Here is a 19,004-nt window from a genome sequence, read left to right as displayed (position 1 = left end):
CCATTGACAATGACACTGGGACTGGTTTCCTCTGCATATACTGGATTTTTGGGATCCAGTCTGTTTGGATGCTCACCTTCCTGGACCTGGAGGGAGGGGGGAGGAACTTGGACTTCCCACAGGGCAGGAGACCCTGACTGCCCTTGGGGACAAAGTGGGAGGAGGAGAGGGAGGGGGGGAGTGGGAGGGCGTTGGGAGGAGGGGCGTAAATGGAAACTTTTTATAATTTAATAAAATTACTTTCAAAAAAAAAGAAATTCATTTTGATTCATTCGTAAGCTAACCAACTGTATCATGATATGTTATGTAGAACATACCTTTACCCAATGTAAAATATTCCTTTGAGGGTGGTATTTGCACTGTGCTTGAGTTTTTGGTGTTGCTTTTTTGTAATGCAGTAATACCTCTAGTCTGAAATTCTTTCTACCTCCAGATTTGTGCCACTCTTTCTGTTACTAATATGGAATGTCATTAATACACATTGGAAACCAGAAATCTAGTTGACTTCTGCTTGTTCCCCTCTGTTGCATTTCATGTGTGTTTTCTCTTTAATTAAATTTATTATTTAATTATTTCTTCTTCTTTTTTGAGTTTATGATAGAATTTCATCATTTCCCTTCTCTTTCCTCCCTCCATAGTCTCCCATGAACCTCTTCCTGCTCTTTTCAAATTTGAGGTCTCTTTATTCATTAATTGCTATGATACACATGCATATGTATATTGATATGTGCCTGTGCATAAATAAGCACATAAGTACAATCTACTCAATCTATGTAATCTTACTTGCATGTGTGCTTTTAGGGATGACCATCATATACTGGATACTGGTTGGTATATTCTTATCTGGGTAAAGCTATTTTTCACATTCTCCGCTTTCTTTAATTGATTGTGGTCCTTTATAAAGGATTGAGGCCTCCTAGTCCCCTGTCCATGTTAACTTTGTTATTATTAATGACATTAAGCTGTAAAGGAAACAAGTTAATAGTATAGAGGTTGAGATACATTTCACCCAAGTTCCCTAAAGTCAGTACCTTATACTATTGTGCCATTCCTATTTTTAAGATATTTACATTAATGCAATACTAATAACTATAGACTTCACTTTGGTTTTTAATGCCTTTTCCATTAATATCATATTTCTGCCCATGGCCCAGTTTAAGGAGCAAATTTACCTTTAGTCATCAACTCTTGTTTACTTTCCTATGGAATATAATAGGGTTTTAGACTGTCCATAACATTGATGACCTTGAAACTTTGAAAAGAATTCTGCCCACAAATATTATATTAATCTAATTTGAATCTATCCACAGTTTTCCATAAATACATTTATCTTTTGGAAAATAATATCACAGAATTTAAGTATTCTCCTTCTTTCAGAGTGTACTTGCTTCCACATAGCTTTTTGCTATTATTCAAAGCTTAGCTTGTTTGACTAAAACTAAGAATGCTTGGTTTCACTAATAAAAGTTGTCTATCTCCTTTCCATACCATTCATTAGAAAATAAAGAACAAATCTAGATAATATTTAAAAACAAAGACTTTTATGATATTCCATAGAGGGAGGAGTATTATAAATTCTGAAAATATTTTCACATCAAAACAGTAATTGGAACTTAAAATATGCTTGAGAGAATGAAAATGCCATATTAGAACCACACAGTGCATTCTGGAATTGCCATGGGATTGGGGAAAAAGAGGTGTGAAGTTGTTTGGTTAGAAATAATAGGCTTGTGCAGAAAGTTGTATGATCCCGACAAACAGTAGCCAATACAGATTTTAAGCAGAAAACAGAACCTAACTTATGGTACCAGAACATAGCAGGAAGGGCACCCCAACTACTCCACTCAGCTCAGCTGGACCTTAAGCAAAAGAGAAAGAAAGGTCTCTGTCAATGTCACCAAAGCAGAAACTGAACTCTGCAAAATAATACATGTGAGACGTACAATTTCTCTCTGCACCAAGAATCACCTAAGAAGGGATTCTCTGGTTGCTAACTTGCTCACTGGTACTATTATGGATTTTTACTGACAAACTTGTGCTAGGGTGGAGGCATCAGAATAAGAAGCATTTTTATTTCTACTCTGATGTTTAGTATCAAGTCATAGAACCACACTCAGTACAAGTGTGAAGTCATGAAATGAATGAAGACTTGGATGCAGGATCAAGGTCACAGGTCTATGCAAAGAAAAAGTGTGTGGGGGTGCTCCTATTGGGGAATATAAATTCAACTTCCCGAAAGATGAATGAACTCAACTATGTATGGGTAGTAGAGGGCCTTTGAAAGAGACCAGCATGGATAGACAACCAGGATCACTCAATCCCTGTGGCCCTACACTATCAGTGCAGATTGTTTGTATTATGTTTTGTTGTTGTTGTTGTGAACCATAATTTTTATATTGATTTCTTGGAACTTACACATTATAGACCCCAATTTGTCAATTTTACAGTCCCTCTTTATCTTCACCCTTTTTGCTTCCCCCTCAAAGAAAAATTAAAGACATAATAAAAGTAGGAAATAAAGCCCCAAAGATACATATAAGATTAATCAAAACAAATGAAAAACAAAACAAAAACGAAAACAAAGAAACAAACAGTTAAGCAAACAAAAAGGAAACAAAAGCACATTTTTACTACTTCTTTTCTGCCTTTCCATCACCTCTTCATTCATCTTAGTGGCATCGAGGATGCTCTGTATCATGCAGTATACCCTTTTGTCCAAACAAATTTAATTGCAAATGTTCATTGTGTAATGTGTTGCTGGTCAGATTCAAGGCCTCTGGCTTCTGGAACACCATTAATATTGTATCCTCACCAAAATTCTCCTCAAATGTCATTCTGTAGCCTGAGTTAAGGAAATCATTGACTATGGTTGATAAGGACCAGTTCCTTCACATACTCTAGCAGGTCATAGATGGGGTAGATGTTGAGAAGTACAAACTCAAAGCCCTGGATGCGTGCCTGGGTGGTAGCTGAGTTGTTCAGTCAAGGCTGCTGGGACCACCCACTCAGGTGAGGGGCAGAGTCAGCTCTCCCACACCTGTGCTGAGCTCTGGGGCCAGCTTTTCCAAATATAGGGGACCAAGTTTCCTATTAAGCAGCAGTACCAGCTCTTCTGTGCCAAGGACATTGGGGTCTGCTAGCCCAGGGATGGCAAGGGGCAGGGTCAACTCTCCATAAAGGGGAGAGACTGGCTCTTCCTGATCCAGTGAGGGACAGGGACAGTTCAGCATGGCCCTTCTAATTCAACATGTTGTCCAACCCAAAATTGATCAGATGGTTCTTAAAGGCCCGTATAGTAACATGTGTAAGAAACATCAACATAGACCTCAGTTGCAGCAGGATCAGGAACCACACATGTCCATCAGCAATGGCTTTGGCATGGTAGCCATGGTGACAGTTCATACCTCCCAGATTGGCATGGGCTCAGCAACAGTGTTGTCCTCAGACTACAACACGGTGGCAGGTGGCAATCCAGACCTCAGACAGTCACATAGCTTTGATGGTAACAGGAGCCACAAATAGAAGCACAAACCCTGGCTATGGTAGGGCCATAGACCTAGGCATGGAATGAGACTGCGTTTTGTGGCCAGACATTACCATGGTCAACGTGACAGTGCACACTCTTATCTGTATGGTCTTGGTAGCAGCATGGCACTAACTACCAACATGACCTCAGGTGTCGGTCCAGACACTGAATTTCCTCAAGGTCTTTGGTGCTATCATGATCCAGGAACATCAACATAGACCACAGTTATGACAGAGCTGTGGACCCATACATAACTTTTGTTAGCAGCCCAGGCTCACACATTACCATGGAACCAGGTGGCAAGCAGGCCACCCACATCAGTCCATTGATCACCACCTTTGCCTCTTCAAATATGCCTCTCTCCACAGGATATAAACCATTCTGCCTCTCTCTTTCTCCTATATCCCACCATATATGTGCTCGCCAGAATGATACTCAAGCACTGGTGAAGCACCTGCTTTCTTCTCTTTGGCCAGGACAAATGCCCCAGGACAAACTTGTTCATTGATTTGGTTTTATCACTCAGCACACAAAGCCCCAATGTTGGGAGCAAAGCATGTGTGCTTAAAACATCCCTCACATCAACAGATGCCACTGATTTGGGCAAATATCATAAGATTCTTCTCCTGTCTTGGCTGACAGTAATGGATTTAAGGTTGTTTCTTCACTTACTCCATTGCCAGACACATATTTAAAAATACAAGTTCATCCCCATTATGTGGGTTCCTTCAGTCACAGCAAGGCAAAGGCAGTCAAGGCCAGGTAAGATTCAGCCTCCACAAAGCCTCCTCCTCTTTTGACTAACATGTCTGCAACATTTAAGCAGTAACTTATACCACCATCATTCCAGTTCCTAATGAACTTGAAAATTAGTATCTTGAGGGAAAGAGTCTTATTTTATATTCTCATAAAGTAGGAAGTGTTGGTCACAATTTTAAATTTTTAAAATTTTATTATTATTGCTTTTTAGCTTTGCATCACTATTATTTTGATATCTTAAATCCACAATATGTACTGTCCTTACCTTTGCTTATTTCCTTTTTTTTTTGTTTTTTGATATATTATTTTCTTACTTCTTAACTTTGTTGTTTAGTTTCTGCTATGCTCCTTCCCTCTTCACTTGTTCTGGATCTACAGTTCCTATTTCTAACTACTTCCTAAGTATATTTGAACACCTGACTTTGTTGTGGGTCTTTACTGTTATCCATTTTCTCCCTTCTGAGTTGTGGTGAGAACTTCTGGAGAGAGGTCTGATTGATATAAAGGTAATCATGAAAAATCAACAGTGCTGTACTTCAGAAGATGTGCCAATCAGAGAGCATATTAAAAGGCTAGACAGCAACAAAACTTGAGAGGGAAAATCAGCCAAAGAGGAAGACAAGAAATTTTTTAATAAAAATCTTCTTGAAATAAAAGACCAATGGAAAGTGCCATCAGAAGACTTTATCAAACATCCAAGTTGCATCTACAATAACCAAGCAGAAAATGCACATTGGCCATGCTACTCGTAATCCTAGCTCTGTGGAGATGAGACAGTGGAAATGTTAGGATCACTGGAGATTGCTGGACAAGTGTAAGAAGAGACCTTGCTTGAAAAACTTAAGGCAGGTGTCCTCATAACCTTTACATGTACCTGTTCTTACACACACTTATACACACATCAAACTCATTCACTAAATAGTCAGATAAATTAGATGTCATTTCATGATCAATACAGATAGGCATTATACAAAATTTGATAGATTAAACACATTTACCTCCCAACATTTTGATCACTTTTATGTTGTTAAAAACTTCAAATATTTTAGTTTTAGAACTCCATAAGATATAAGTATTACACATATTCACTTACCGAACTCCTTGACGCTCATGGTAGCTGACTTCTCATTCAGCTTTCATTGTCCCACTGCTACTCTCCTAGTCCCTGGCAACAGCAACTCTGCTTTCACCTCTGTGATGTCACCTTCATTAGATTCCAAAACTGACGTCAAACAGAACTCATTTTTTCCTGTGTCCTTCTTTCTTCACTCAGTATAATGGATATTTCTATTTTTAACACTTAGCCTATTACTCTTTAGACTGTTATAATTGATGTGGATAAGTATGAGAGATTATTTCTCATTCATGAATAAATTTTCTAATTATCCCAATAATCACTGAGGACTCCTCTACCAAAGTTGGACTAAGTGCCTTTTCTGTTTAATCACTTTATACTATCTGAATTAAATTAAAATGGGTTCAATAAATTTAGAAACAGTAATGAAGTACCTAGAATATCTGAAATTATGGAAGGCTTGGTATATGTAAAATAAAAAAGGAAATTAATATAAGATGAATTGGACCTTTGCTATTTATTACTTTTCATGAGATAAGAAAAGTTCTATTTCATCCTGTAACTGGATGAATATTCAAATAAAATCTAAGACACTAGGCAATAGAGGAAAGGGAGTCCAATATTGACTTTCTCTATAGTCAGACTGATGAGTATCTTTAATATCACCATAGAACCTTCATTCATTGCTACATCAACGGCTGTCTCGCTAGTGTAGCAGAAATGCTGACTGGACGGGCAGGTGTTGCTGGAGGATTGGGATCCACGCTCCACGGAGATGTATCTCGAGCTGTCCATTGGCAATCAGTTGTGGTGTAATGCCACCTGAGTCGCCATTTGTACTGACTCCACCTGGCAGTCCTTGGAAGCCATATGTGTGTCCTTTTCTTTGTCTTTGTGTTCTTTGTGATCTTTGCATATTGCTAACAGATCAGACTATTCCAGGCAGTTGCGGATACAAACAAGACTGCTGAGGACATTTTTGAATTCTGCTCCACTATTAATTAAAGCCTTAAAAGAAGTAGCCAGTTCTGGGAATTGGCAGGGTCATCATTAGGACAATTCCTTGATGATGTGGAACAAAAGAAGTTAATTTTACTAGGAAAAACCTTAGAAGCCTTAGGCATTTGCCTGAGAAATATGTACAGTTGTAAATAGAAGATCTATGAAACCTTTCTTGTGGGAAGAAAAAGACCTAACCTAAGCTGACAATATCTGAGCCTGAGAATTGAGAATGGAGGAGAGTTGAAGTTAGTGATATAAAGTAAACTTCAGAGAGATTCAAGACTATGTATTAGAAATTTCCTAGCAGAAAGCCTTCCCAGGGAGATAGTAGCCTTTTTCTTTCTCACCCAGGCACACAAGGTCACTTAGCTCAAACCAACCAGCCACCTGCAAGCTGATAAAGATGGTCTAATTCAATTCAAGGGCAAAAGTCTCTCTGAAGGCAAGAAAAAAGAGTTTATTTTACAAAATATGAGAGAGCAGAAGTCCTTGTGCTCAAGTCAAAGCATCTTCAAAGATTCTTTTTGCAAACTGTTTTATGCTGTTCTTTTCTGTTCTATGATTTGATGATGTATGCCTTTGCCAAGTTTTTTGATTGTAAAAAATATATAATCCTGCACTGAAAATAGTAAAACGCAGCAGCATTTTCAAAATACATTGAAAGTGACTGCCTGTCATTCCTCCGCCATATCCTGAAATCTCCCGTCCTTTGTCCTGTTCCCTCACGGTCTGAGTGGCTCCCCTGAGCCGGTCCGTAGCAATTCAGCAACTGATGGAAACAGAAGCAGAGACCTGCATCGCAGCACTGGACTGAGCTCCCAAAGTCCAGATGAGTGGGAGGAGTGAGACTATGAGTAAAGAGGTCAAGACCATGATGGGGACACCCACTGAAACATTCGACCTGAGCTAATGGGAGCTCACCAACTCCAGCAGGACTGGGAAGGAACAAACATAGGGCCAAACTAGTCCTTCTGAAAGTGGTTGACAGTTACATGGCTGGTACAGACTGAAAGGCCACTGGAGGTGGCACCAGAATTTATCCCTACTGTATCTACTGAATTTTGGGGTCCTATTCTCTTTGGATGAATACCTTGTTCAGCCTAGATATAGTAGGGAGGGCCTTGGTCCTTCCACAAAGCAATGTGCTTTTCCTTCTCTGAGGATTAGGTGGGAGTGGGGTGGAAGGGTGTATGGAGGGAATGGGAGGAGGTGATGGAGTGGATAAAATTAATAAAAATATATTAAAAATAAAACAGAATATGTATAAAGTCATCAATTGGTTTGAGATTAAAAATTAATAGTATATTCAAAGTGAGAATCAAAATTCATATAAAATCTAAAAGAATTTAGATATATGAATAAATCTAAAGAGGACATTTTAAATGAAATATTTGTATTTGAAATCGAATAAAAGAAAGAGAAATGGTGTATATATCCCCAGAGACAAATTCTTAAAATTAAAAGATAAGAAACAAAGTCATAAATTATTTTAATTTTTTAGTCCATGACACTCTCAGAAAACCAAGATAATGAATATGGAGAGCAAGGATAGTGACATGGAGAATAAGGAGGGGACCAAACCATTCCTTGTGCACAAAATCATATCAGTGTTAGAGAAAGGAAAAAGCATTAGGTTCACAAAAAATTTAACTTACAATCATGGCATTAATTATATTAATCATAATAATACTTTTATAGATGTACACTTATCTCTAACTTATGAAGTTGAATGCAGGAACATAACCTTACACATGCCAACTTTATTTAAAATTCTGTTCATTTCTCCACATATAAATGACATCAAAGAAAATAATGTTAGGATTATTTCCAAAAATTGGTCTATAGGATACGATCAGGTTCACTGTAGGTGATGAAAGAAAAGAATACGATGCCAGTTAACTGCACAAGGTTTTATTTATCCAGAAATCCAAATTTATTTTCAAATCTGTTTGTTACCAAGTGTTCCTTACTGTTTCTCTGTCCAATCTAATTTTCATGTAGGCATGATCAATAAGGCACAAGTAATGAAATATGTGAACAATAAAGATCATATTAAAACCAACTTTATTGATGACTGTTAGATTTAACCTCAAAATCTCATTTCTATTATCTTATCTTTTATAATTTATTAGAATTTTTAAAAATACCAATCCAAGCTCATTCTTTCTTCCCTCTTTCTACTCCCTCCACACACCCTCCCAACCCATCCCCATCCAATCCTTACAGACGGTAAGGCCCGTTGCTTTGGGAGAGGTCCAAGGCACTCCCTACTATATCTAGGCTGAGCAAGGTATCCATCCAAAGAGAATAGAATCCCAAAAAGCCAGGACATGTAGCAAGGAGCCACTGTCAATGGCCCTTCAGTCTGCCCCAGTTATTCAACTGCCAACCACATTCAGAGGGACTAGTTTGGCCCTATGTTTATTCCTTCCCATTCCTGCTGGAGTTGGTGAGCTCCCATTAGCACAGGTCGAATGTTTCAGTGGGTATCCCCATCATGGTCTTGACCTCTTTACTCATAGTCTCACTCCTCCCACTCTTCATCTGGACTTTGGGAGCTCAGTCCAGTGCTGTGATGCAGGTCTCTGCTTCTGTTTCCATCAGTTGCTGAGTGAAGGTTCTGTGGTGATATTTAAGATAATCATTAATCTGACTACAAGGCAAGTCAAGACTGACCCCCATCTCCTCTATTGTTTAGGGTCTTAGCTGGGGTCATCCTTGTGGATTCCTGGGAATTTCTCTTAAATAAGAAAATATTAGGATACAGAGATCATAAAGAGTAGAAATAATTCTTTGGAAATTTATCAGTCAAGATATATTAGGATCCAAATATGCTAAACATCAATAAAGAAATTATTTACAAGAATATAATCATGTTATACTATTTTATACAACCTTAAAAGTTAACTTCAGACATAAAGCAGAGAAAACCAGCCTACAAATCACAGTCCCAGAGAACCTAGACAGCAATGAGAATGCTAAGAGAAACATAAGTAGATCTAATCTACATGGGAAGTAGAAAATGACAAGATCTCCGGAATAAATGGGGAGCATACAGACCATGGAAGAGGAGCAGAGAAAAATGAATAGCTCAATAAAATCAATAAAAAAGTTAAAGGAGCCTTCATTTAAAATACCCCACCATCATTACAGTAGGAAATGATAACTAAAGCAGAAAAATATTTTTCAAACGGACTCTAATTCTGTGAAGTTTTTATAAATTAGTCCCTAAAATATCTATAGGGCAATTTATTTTTAAGCATCACATTGACACCAGTGTTTGTTTCTATTTTAGAAAATAAGTTTGTTTTTATTTGGAAAACATGTTACCACCACAAAGATTCAATATCTGAAAAATAGAAATTCATATGTGCCGACCATGAATTTATACGGAGCCAAATAACTATCCATGTAAGGAATCTAGGACATAGTTCAACAGACACTTCAAGGCAATAATCAAACACACAATTTATATGTGATTTCTTCACATATTATGTAACATAAATGACATATTATCAGGAGACTGATAAAGTAAATTGAAGAAGTTTTTACATGCTCACTGCAACTAGAGAGGGAGAGTTAGACAGATTCTCCTTATAATATCAATGTAGTTTCTTAATAATTATTGTATCAGCAGAGAAAAGAGAATGGATAAGACAAATCACTCTTTAACAATAGGATTTATCCTGGGTGGATTCTCAGATCACCGAGATCTGAAGACCCTCCTGTTCCTGGTGTTCTCTGTCATATCTGGTCACCATGGTGGGGAATATTAGGCTGGTGGGTCTTGATCTACATGGAACACCATCTTCACAAACCCCTGTACATATTTCTGGGCAACCTGGTTCTCATGGATTCCTGCTGCTTCTGCATCATCACTTCCAGTGCTAGATAACTTCTTTTCTGTGCACAGAAGGATTTCTCTCTATAAATGCATGGCAAGTTCTGTTTTCTCTGTCTTATAAAACTACAGATTGTTTCCTTCTAGCAGCAATTGCCTATGACTGCTATGTGGCCATATGCAACTCACTGCAGTACTATACCATGGTGTGCAAGAAGCTCTGCCTTCAGATGAGTGTAACCACCTACTTAACTAGTAATCTGCATTACATGATTCCTGTAGGCTGTCTCTTACCGTTAACTTTCTGTTAATCAAATCACATTGATCAAATCTCTGATATTCTTCCACAATACATGCTCTCCTTTGCAGACATTTTTAGCATTGAACTGATTTATTTTTTCAATGCCAGTCCAAGTCTTTACCTTTATCATTATGTTGATCTCTTATTTCTGTATTTTTTCACTATTTTCAAGACAAAATTCAAGGATGGGAGAGGAAAAACATTTTCTACTTGTGCATCCCATTTATTTCTATGTCCATATTACATATGGTTAACCATTGGAAGAAAGGAATAAAGAATACCAGTAGCTGTATTTTATGCAATACTAATTACTTTGTTAAACTTTTTTATTTACACCCTGAGAAATAAGGAGATAGTAAATACTGTTAAGTAAATTATAAAAACTTACAGTATTTTTTAAAAAAAATCTCTGACTTCTACAGCTCACTTATTTCAAGTCACTAAAATTATTCTATTAATATGAAATATAGAAAAATAAAAATGCTTCATGTTAGTCTTAAATCATTAAACTATTTTTAAGCAGTATAAAAATATAATTTTCATTGATCTCTAAATTTTTCTCTGCTCCCCTCCCTGCCCCCACTTCAACCCCCCCTCAAGATCCCCATGTTACCAATTTACTCAGAGTATCTTGTCTTATAAAAATAAAATTTTAAAATCATTTGTCAACTATTTATCTGAATTATATAATCCAAATAAGGTCATAAAATTTCAAAACTGTCATATCTATTTTCATTAGCCTCATGGTATCTTTCAATAGTATCCCTGCAGCAAATTAATAACACATTACAATTAGATGCTAAATATTTATCATTTATCATCAATCATCAGTTTTCTTTGATTAAGATTGTTTCGTTAAATAAACAGTTTTGTATGACTATTCTAGTGTTCAAAACCTGTAAAATTTCCAGTCAAATCTGAGTTATTATCATTCAGAAATTGTTCCTTTTCTTCCTCCTTCCCTCCTACCATTCCTTTCTCTCTCTTTGAACATTTTAGTGTTTTATTTCCTCAAAAAGAAACATGCTGAGACCTCAAAACAATGGAACTAATACATAAAATTATACTATATAAATATATTTGTTAGTCTTCATATACATTGTTTTATGAATATAAATGAAATTACTAACATTTTTAAAACTTATACCATAGTCATAAATTTTAGCATATTTTCTCATATTAAGTTTTAATGATTATTCTTTGAGTAGGACAAATTCAATCTGGAATCTTTGTTCCTTAGAGTATCTGATATAATCTCTATACTTTTTGTACAGTCCTTGATTTGGATATGGGGAGTCTTGGGTAATGTGTAAATCCTCAAAATAGAATTAGCCGCTTTCCTAAAGAAATCTTATAAGTTTCTGGTCTATATTTTCTCTATTTATACTGAGAAATAAAACAAACCATGCACAAGGTCTGCATGAAATTTCCCTTTTCATTAAATGATCATGTTACTACAGAGCTTATGCCTTGATATTCTTTTAAACATAGGGGTAACCAGTGACTCTCTGATTGCTTTTAAGTTCTACTACTAAAACATAATCCCATTCCTGGCACCACTATTGAGCCAAGAGTCCTAATAACTTATTGTTGTACCTACAGATTAATGTGTCTCTCAACTCTCATCCGAATAACTTTTCTTTGCAATAGATGTGATTAACCCTGTGACCAACACACAAAGTACAGAGAAGATGTCCTGTACACATATATGTGACAGTTGTCTAGCTTGTTCTACTTGTGAGACTCTTAACAAGGGGAACAAGGGCTATCCCTAATTCAGTGGCTGGCTCTCGGGAGCTTCTTTCTCATACTGGGCCGCCTTGACCAGCCTTAATATAAGAAGAGGTGCATAGTCTTACTACAACTTGATATGCCATGCTTTATTGATATCCATGGAAGGCCTGCCCCTCTATGAGCAGAAACAGAGGAATAATATATTTGGGGAAGCAGAGGGGAGTAGGGTAGAATAGGAGATGAGTGAGGGAAAGCTGCATTTAAGTATTAAATAAACAAATAAATAAATGAATCTTTAAAATGTTTAGTCCTAAATAAAACATCTATATTGTACTCTCATCTCCAAAGGCATTGCAAAAGACAGGGTAAAAAGAGTGTAAGAACCAGATGCAGTGGATGAATAGGAAGCAGTATCCTCCAAGCACAAAAGGACAGCTTTACATATGAACTTCCAGAGACTGTGATAGCAGTCAAAAACTCCTTTCAAACTCAGCCCAAACAGAATCCTAGAATGAAAAGGTGGGCGGTGCAAATGAATTCCACTTTTAGTGAGGAACTCTGGCGACTGATAGCTGCTGATGTAGGGAAAGTCAATTTTCTCTGAGAATATTGCTACTGGTAGATGAACCGCATTCCACTGAAGGGACACAAATATCAACACAACTAAATTGTATCTGAATGGTAAAAGAAGAGAAAAAAGAATGAAAAGAAAAGGAAAGAAAAGAAAAGGGAAGGGAAGGGAAGGGAAGGGAAGGGAAGGGAAGGGAAGGGAAGGAAAGGAAAGGAAAGGAAAGGAAAGGAAAGGAAAGGAAAGGAAAGGAAAGGAAAGGAAAGGAAAGGAAAGGAAAGGAAAGGAAAGGAGGTCACATAATGAACATATGAACCACACTCCTCGTTAAGTCTCATGCCCAGAAATCCTTGGCCAATAAAAGTTAATTCCATGGGTCTTTTTCTTCCTTCCTCCTATGTTCCCTCCCTCCCTTGCTTCTTCCCTCCCTTCCTTCCTCCTTCCATCCCTCCCTTTCTCCTTTCTTTTTATTTCTTCCTTTCTTCATCTCTTTCTGTCTTCCTTCCTTCCTTCCTTCCTTCCTTCCTTCCTTCCTTCCTTCCTTCCTTTCTTTCTTTCTTTCTTTCTTTCTTTCTCTCTCCCTTCTTACTTTCCTCCCTCTCCCTCTTTTATCTTTTCTTCTTGTATGTGTGTGTGTTTGTGTGTATGTGAGTATGACCTTTATGTTTTGTTTTGATATTTTTGTTTTTTGGTTTCCTTTTTTGTGATGATAATAACCTGAATTATTTGAAGAAGCTGATGCCTGCTTGGTTCCACCAGTGAAGGTGTATTTTTTTTCTTTCTATACAGAATTCATTAGGAAAATAATCAAGTGCAGATAAAACTTGATGGTAGAGAATTTTTGCTGTATCTCATAAGACAGATGTATGAAGGAATTTATGGAAATATTTTAATATTACTTCAGAAAAATACTTGAAAGAATGAAGATGCCATATTAGAGACACTCAGAACATTTATCTTTGTGGATCAATACAGCAGATGTAAGACCTCAGAGACAGATTGGGTGATGTTGAAGAAGTAAAGGTGTGTACCATCTGTGAAATTCAAGGTTATTCACCATAGATTTGTGACAGAAATAATAAAACAAGAAATGGATCAGGGAATAGAAAGCATCCCTTTTGTGGGAACTTGAGCAAAGAAGAGCAAAATGATGGAGGCAGAGTCAACATTGTACAAAAATGTAGCTGGAGGATCAGCCATTTTCTGAGTAGCAAGTCTACAGTAGAAAAGAGGATCTCAGTACTATTAACACTGAACCTGTGGTGTCCAGTTATCTTAAGAAGCTAAATTAACATCAATACATACCATGATCTATAAACTTTATTTTGGAATCCAGCATTGCTTTGATTTCTTAGTTTGTACACAATCCTAATCAAAATTGCATTTAGTTTCAATTCTGTCTACATTCCTCTAGAATTTAAGATTTTAGACTTCTCATATTCTGGATTAACTTTAAGTCTGGTGAAGAAAATATCCAAATACTGCTGAGTTTCTATATGTTAAAGATTCAGTGGGTCTGTCCTCATTATTAGCCAAGAAAGAGAGCACAAAAAGAGTCACTGTGAAGTCTGAAACTATTTGAGACACGAATTCAGATACAAGGGCACAAATCCATATGGTTGCAAGTCTGATTATATTTTAGAGGGAAATGGGAGGTATGCCTATTTTGGAAAAGTGATCTGACAAGGTGAGGCAGAACAGCTGTGTGTGGTTCTGAATGGTGACTCTCACAGAGAAGAACATGAGAAGAACCAGCAGGACCACTCTGTGCGCATGTGTCACTCACTTACTTAGGGTTGCTTTGAAGGGATCATCCAATTCACAAAGTACCAGAGACATTAAGTAGAAAGGAATATGTTCCTCAGGTGACTCACACCCATTTTTACATGGTCATAGTGCCCTTGTTGGAGGAAACATAATATTTTTCCCACAGTGCAGTAGAAATAACTGGTAGAAGTTTTCACATCAGTGGGCACTGCCTTGATTCAAGTGTCAACAAACAAGACAAGACAGCTCAATTCATACACAGCCTTATCTGGGTTAACATAAGATTATGACAAATAAAAGTGAGTCATCATCTCACAGTTCTTGTGGTAGTTTGAATGAAAATGCCACCAATGGGCTCACAGTGGCTGGCACTATTAGGAAATGTGGCCTTGTTTGAGTAGGTGTACCTTGTTGGAGGAAGTGTCACTTTGGGGACAGTGGCACATGGTCTTTTCCTGTACCTAGGGAATGAGATGGAGAACTCTCAGTTCCTTCTCTGCTGCATACCACCATGCTTCTTGCTATGATGATAATGGACTAAACTGAAAATATAAGCCAGCTCCAAACAAATGCTTTCCTTTAAAAGAGTTGCTTTGATCATAATGTCTCTTCATAGCAATAGAAACTCTAAGACATCACCATTCCAGTGGATTTCAAAGCAAGAAAGTTGTGAGAAAAAAACCAAAATATCCTTGTTTTTCATTTCCTTACCAAGAAGTAAATAGTTGTGTGTTTATGTCCCTATCTGTGTTTTATAGAGGGTGGGAGCCTGAGCATACATGTGTGTGCATGTGCATATGGAAGTCAGATGTCTTCTTCAACACATCTTTACTTTACTTTTGTATTAGGATCTTTCACTAAACCTGGACCTCACAGATTGGTTAGACTAGCTAGAGTGTAGGTCCAATATCCTCTCCAGTACTACAATTAATATATCTAATATTAATTACAGGCATGTTCTGTCCTACACAGCTCTTTAAATGAATGTGGATTATCTGAGCTCAGATCTTTATACTTTGGCAAGAATTTTTCTGTTTGAGCCATCTTCATAACCATTGTCTACCTGAACAATATTTTTATTAGTTTTTTAATAATTCTATTCAACTTATTTGATCATGTTCACCACAGCTCTGCCCCATATTCTCTCCATATCTACCTCTTTTCCCTACTCCTTCCCACTTTGTGGCCTCTTCTCTCCATAGTTTTTAAAGAAGACGCTATCTTAGATTCCTGGTTCTTTTTTACTTACATTCTCTTCCATCTCCTCTAGCATTCCCTGAGCACTAGGTGTGGGGTTGTATTGGAAATGTATTTATTAGGCATGGGAATGACAAGGTCCGTTTTGATCTCTGTGTTTTGACCACTTCTGGTTTTCTTTAATTCTATCTGCTTCAGAAAGGAGCTTTTGGATGATGGGTGAGAATTTTACTTGTACTTGGATATAAGGACTATATATTCACTAATCCTTAGTAATTATTGTAAAATTCATAAAAATAAATTTAATATATTTTCAAAAGACATGTTCTCTTCTTGTTGAATAAATTTAAATTTTTAGTTAAATGAAAACACATTTTTGAAAAAATTTCATTTGAAATTTATTTTCATAATCTTTAGAAAATTTGACATCAAAAGTATATAATAACTTAGCTGTAAGTGCCCTGAATTTTTATAATTACATAGTTGCATAGAAATAAACATTTTCATAATTCTAAAATATTTCTATAAATTTTAAATTTAAGTTGGAAATCAAAGGTGCCAACTATGAGAATAAATACTGTCAAGAAGCACAGTTAGCTGCATTCCAGAGACAATAACAGGTGCACAAACAAGAAAATTCCCTCTTCTGAAAAGACAACCAAAGGAGAAAATTATATTTCCAGTGTTGCAATTTTATATCTTTGTAATTACAGTGCAACAGACAAAGTGAGATGTCTGAGGACAACTATTCTATGACAAATGAATTCATTCTGTTGGGATTCTCAGATCACCCAAACCTAAAGACCCTCCTGTTCTTGGTGTTCTCTGCCATCTTTATGGACACCATGGTGGGGAATCTCAGCCTAGCTGTCTTGATCTACATGGAACGCTGTCTTCACACACCCATGTACATCTTTCTGGGCAACCTGGCTCTCATGGATTCCTGATGCTTTTTTGCCATCACTCCCAAGATGCTAGAGAACTTCTTTTCTGCAGAAAGAAAGATGTCTCTTTATAAATACATCATACAGATCTATTTTTTTCTGTTTTGCTGAAACTGCAGACTGCTTCCTTCTGGCAGCAATGACCTATGGCGCTATGTGGCCATATGAAACCCACAGCAATACCACACCATGATGTCAATGAAGCTCTGCCTTCAGCTGACTGCAGGATCCTACATAGGAGAAATCATGTATCCTATCATTCATATAGGGTTCTTGTTTAGGTTATATTTCTGTAGGTTTCATGTAGTCAAGCACTTTTTTTGTGATGTCCTTCCATTGTATAGACTCTCATGTGTTGACCCTTATATCAATGAATAGATGGTACTCATCTTTTCTGGTTCAATTCAAACATTTACCATTACTGTAGTCCTGATATCTTATTACTACATCCTTTTTACTATATTCACAATGAAATCTAAGGAAGTTAGAGGCAAAGCTTTATCAACTTGTGCTTCCCACTCTCTGTCTGTGTCAATATTCTATGTGACTTTTCTCTTCATGTATGCTAAGCCACATTCAGACAATGTAGGATATAACGATATACCTGTAATTATTTTTTATACCCTAGTAATTCCATTATTAAACACTTTCATTTACAGTTTAAGAAATAAGGAAGTAAAAAATGTGATTAAAAGAACCATGAAGAAGGGATGATTCTGCCACAAATAGAAAACAGGGACAAACAATTTGGACAACTGATTAAAAGCTGAAAACACCCTTTTCTAAACCTGCACATAACAAGAAAGTAATAAAATGAAAAGAAAAACTTTATCAAATTTTTAAAGTCTAGTAACATTTAAATAAAATTATTTCATAATAATAAAATTCTTTTAAAATATGCTAGAGATTCTCAAGAATAAGTTAAAGAACTATTGGAATATCGGAATGTATCTAGTTACAGTTTCCAATGCATCTAATGAATTTTAGTGATAAAAGTATCTGTAATGTTAGCATCCATTTAGTATCAATAGAATGTTTCTCATTTACAGATCTTAAAATTTCATGCAAATTGCAAGCTTATATTTATTATCTTATCGTAAGCATCTCCTTCAATGGAAATAATCTTTCTGGTTCAGTTTGATTTTCAACTTTTGCTCTTTCAGGGGATTATATTTCAGTATGTACTCACTCAAAATATTCATGCTGTAACAAGATTATTTTTATACTTAATATTAGTCATTTTATTATCATATTTTCTGAACAAAGGCTTATTGATATCTGATTTAAAACTATCCTATTAGAATTAAGTTGCTTTGTTCTTTAATTTTTCACTCTTTTTATTATTTGTTTATTTTATATGGCACTTCAACTTCCAAATGTATTCATTAAATCAAGTTTTTTTCTCATAGATGATGGTATCATCCTTGTTTCTCTGTTAGGAATAACAACAGCTTCACCAACTCAAATGAAAATCATTGATACTTTTTTTTTATTTTAAAAACAGAAGAAATTTTTACATACCAGTGGTGCGGGAGAATTGTCTGTATTCTGTCAATCATGTATTTTAATAAAATGCTGATTGGCCAGACAGGAAGTATAGGCGGGTCAACCAGACAGGAAGTAGAGGCAGGGCAATGAGAATAGGAAAAGGCTAGGAAGGAGAAAGTTTCCTCTGCCATTCCTGCCCAGATCACCGAAGAGGCAACATGTGAGCTGTCACACTGAGAAAGGTACTGCGCCGTGTGGCTAACATAGATAATGATAATGGATTAATATAAGTTACAAGGACTAATAAGTAGCCTGACCTAATGGGCCAATCAGCTTTATAACTTATAGAGATCTCTGTGTGATTGATTTTCTCTGGGACTTGCCGGTTGTGGGATACTGGGCGGGAACAGATATCCCAACAAGCTGGCCCTCATGTTACATACCAGTGTTAATTGCTTTTCAAGATACAGTGTTTCATTTTTTCCAGCATAAAACAAACAAACAAAACCAAATATGGAAAACACAAAGCAAACAGGGACATTAAGTGAGCAGATAAGTTCAAAGTGGGAGAGACCTCAGAGTATTCTTTCAAGAAAAACATTGCCAGTGAGAGCCTTAAAAAAAATCTCTAGTTAATCTGGGAGTTAAGGCTATCATTTTTAAATAACCCCCAAACTCCATAAACAAAAGATTAAAATAAGATAGACTATATCAAGACATCCCAGTAAATGTAGCTGAATTGAAAGATCTTTTTTATTATTCATATTGTCCACCTATGTAGTAGGTTGGGTTTCATTTGGTA

General features: G+C 36.5%; 1 pseudogene; it reads left to right on the top strand.

The window, feature by feature from the left end:
• The first annotated feature begins 16,501 nt into the window (after positions 1 to 16,501).
• Positions 16,502 to 17,428, top strand: LOC146895676 (olfactory receptor 5K3-like; annotated as a pseudogene).
• Positions 17,429 to 19,004: the final 1,576 nt, after the last annotated feature.

Source organism: Myodes glareolus, chromosome 2 (assembly GCF_982192425.1).
Source record: "Myodes glareolus chromosome 2, mMyoGla1.1, whole genome shotgun sequence".
Classification (NCBI taxonomy): Eukaryota; Metazoa; Chordata; class Mammalia; order Rodentia; family Cricetidae; genus Myodes; species Myodes glareolus.
This window is presented reverse-complemented; position numbering and strand designations above follow the sequence as displayed.